The sequence below is a fragment of the Dermacentor variabilis genome, chromosome 4 (genome assembly GCF_050947875.1).
Source record: "Dermacentor variabilis isolate Ectoservices chromosome 4, ASM5094787v1, whole genome shotgun sequence".
NCBI classification, from domain to species: domain Eukaryota; kingdom Metazoa; phylum Arthropoda; class Arachnida; order Ixodida; family Ixodidae; genus Dermacentor; species Dermacentor variabilis.
The window spans coordinates 3,610,661-3,614,037 of record NC_134571.1 but is presented as its reverse complement, the minus strand read 5'-3'; the positions used below and the strand labels follow the sequence as shown (position 1 = coordinate 3,614,037).

General features: G+C 42.5%; 1 long non-coding RNA gene across 1 annotated transcript; it reads right to left on the bottom strand.

Moving 5' to 3' along the window:
* Positions 1 to 719: 719 nt before the first annotated feature.
* LOC142578584 (uncharacterized) lies at positions 720 to 2,939 on the bottom strand. The gene is made up of 4 exons (XR_012827261.1): positions 2,840 to 2,939; positions 2,034 to 2,068; positions 1,170 to 1,244; positions 720 to 1,101 (listed from the first exon to the last, which is right to left on the bottom strand). It is a non-coding gene; the product is annotated as an uncharacterized LOC142578584 (long non-coding RNA).
* Positions 2,940 to 3,377: the final 438 nt, after the last annotated feature.

The window sequence follows — 3,377 nt, the reverse complement described above, 5'->3', positions numbered from 1 at the left end:
CTGCGCCCATGATCTTTCTTTTGCCTCGGTGCAGTGTGTACGATTAAAGAGAATATGGAGGACATCCGGTTCAGTCGCGAATGCGCCATGACAAATGTAGCTCGTGTCGCCTGGCCTGTACAGTAATATCAGAGTTGGTTGTGTGAACTTTATGCATAATACGCTTTGTTACGGTACCTTAACGCAATGGGTCTAGAGGACGGTGTTGGTACATTTTTTCGTACCGCCCTAATCCTATACCCCCTACTACAAACACACACACACACACACACACATACCCCCCTCTTTTTATGTATACATACAATTCCTTGCCATGACGGATCCATAGCCTCCTTTATTTTTGAAAAATAGAGGAGGCTATGGACCAATTGACCAGTTCAAGTTGTCAACTTCTCAGTAACTGTCATAGGAATCACTGTATTAAACACAATTCCACGATCGGATTGTTTACTTTCATTTTTTGTTGTAACACTGAGGACTACATAGAACTTTATTTTGTATATGTGAGAGAAGTATGTGGATATCACGAGCTTAAGCCAATGTGCGATACACAGACAAAGCAGCTGCTACAACATGAACTGCATTGAGGGCCACACAACACGTACGTAATTAAAGGTGCAAAATATAGGGGGAAGCTTCAAAATACGCTCTGTAGCACTGCAAAGTGTCACATATACTGTATGTGTACAATAAATGTTCAAAAGAACAATGCATCAACGTCCCATTTGCCTTCAAGTTTATTATCAAGTTCAAGTTTACTGAAGTTTATTATGAGCATATGTACAACAGGAATCTACTGACACACCCGCAGTCAAGGTGGCTGTTCGAGGTGTGCTGGCTGTCTCAGTGTAAGAAAAAGAAATTGGGTGAATGTCGACACCAGTGCCACTGCTTCTTGCCTGTGACCTGCACGTGCCTCCACGGCATCTTTGTGCACAAGTGTGCTGGCGTCGCCAGGCGTAGGAGTCATCCGCGAGAAAGAGTATCGTTTACATGGAGAAGTGGCTGTTCACATTGCCTGCCGCTTTCCCTGAAATGTTTCCTTTACGACTAGGGTGACACACCCACAGTCAAGGTGGCTGTTCGAGGTGTGCTGGCTGCCTAAACGAAAGAAAAAGAAAGAAATTAGATGAATGTCGACACCAGTGCTATTGCTTCTTGCCTCTTACCTGCACTTGCCTCCACGGCGTCTTGGCTTGAGGAGTCTGTATGAGGGAGCTGCTGTGGCTAGGCGTAGGCATTGTCTAAACAAAAAGAAAAGGCCATTCAAATGGGAAATTATTGAAATTAATGCAGTTATGTCTGCTTCTTGCATTCTTCTCGCCCAAACATCTTCAAACATGGTGTCCAGTTCACTGCTTCTGCTTTTTACCTGCAGGTGTTGCTGCGAGATCCTTAGTATGGCTGCGTGCAGCATTGTAACACTTTGTGGAGGCATTTGAAGTGGTAGCCAAAAATATAAAGAATCATCCTTGTCTGCACAAATGCTTTCAATTTCTAAATGCAGTGGTAACTATCACTATTAGTGCAAGGCCCCCCACATCTATGCGGCAAGTTCCATAGCTCGAAACTGAATTTTTCCTTTCGTGTTTCACAAGGCGTCTGATATGTCCACATTAGATGTGATGTGTTTATTTTTATTTATCCCAGTGTGGAGAGAGCATTATTAAATTGTTTTTTTTTATTTTTGCTAGTCTTGTTTTTTGGTTTATTCCTGAATTTATCAAGCACCAGTCTCATGATGCTAAAATGACTTATGTAATGACAATCATAGCTTTTGTTTTGCAGAAAAACAACGCATTTCCTGACCCATTGTTTGACATCCCCTCACTCGCATAATCTTGCAGAGTATTCTACCTATATTTACTTGCTTGACCTCCACTAAAGAGTTGCATTTGCAAATACGACTCTTTCCTTAAAACCATTCGACACTTCTCATAATTTCCGTACCTTGGGCTTCGATACTCTGCATGCACCATTTTTGCTTGTTTCTGACTAAAAATGTATTTTTCAATTTAGAGCTTAAATTTTACCTTTGGAACACACGGAAGGGCTTGCCATTGCATATCTGCATAAAAGGGAAACGTTTCATTAAACATTTGCAAAATCCAATTGAAGATTGATGAATGCAGCTTGCAGTGTGATATGACTGAAGGAGCCATAAAAGTAACTCATCTCACTTGGTAAATTAAAGCACATATTAGTGTGATGTGCAAGATACGTTACACTAACGTGGTAGGTTCTCTTGTTTATACAACAAAATAATCGGTGTGCGAGAAAAAAATTATTTTTGCATACCCCTTGTACACACTGGTTTAAGGAGAATGAGCTGGAGCTGTCCACATGATCTACTTATTTTACCTGCGAGTTTGGTCAACAAAAATGTGTCCCAGCTGCTTAGTGGTACTCGGGATTATGTCAGTATTGCTTATGTGCCTTTTGTCTAAAATAATTGAATTTTGAAAATGCTCGCAGGGATCTGATGTGCATATCTTCAGTTTATGGATACATGTAAAAGACTCAGCATCAAGTGCAAGTGAACGTTCCCGCAGGCCCGGAGTCAATCATGCAAATAGATTCGCTGCACAAATTTGTGACCAGAAAAGATATTCCACATGAAATACCATGCAAGGAAGTGTTGAAAATATTGCACAGTTAATAAAACGCCTATGCTATTAATATGTGGGTTGATGCACTCGTTATGCAAAACGGAGGTGAGGCGTGCAGACAGGACACAAGAGTAGCGTATTTACAAGCAAACAACACGAGCGCCGCCCACTTCTCTACTCTTGTGTCCTGTCTGCACGCCTCACTTCTGTTTTGCATAATGAATCCTTACCAAGTAGCTGAGCTTTCTGCCGTTCTAAGTCTCGATGCACTCGATTTCGTCCGCATTAGGCACTCGCCTCTTGATTACTTCGTGGCAGAGAAATACTCGGCATCAGGCTGTTTGACTGCTGTGGCCTTTGTAGAAGCATGATTGTTCGAAGTGCAACAATTAAACAGATTCTTTCAGTTGCTTGCGGCTTCGCCAGTACAATTCCGGTGCGCTGGTCCGCCTGTCCAGCAGTTTCCTACTGAAGGGAAACCTGCAAATAAAAACACCGCTCCGCATGCAGAAAAATGCTCTACTGTGACGCTTCTCAAACGATTGTGATGCACCACAAGAGCTGCCTACTCGCGTGATATTCTCAACAAGGAGATACATTCGTTTACTTACATGTCAAGGTATATGCCAGAGCACTTCGGTGGCACACAAGGCACGAGTGTGTGTGCCATAGCGTCCGATGTCGACGCGCGATCGCATGTCAAACCTAAACTGTACGAAACTACTACGCATCCAAAAAACAGATTCGAAACCGAAATTCGTGTCATCC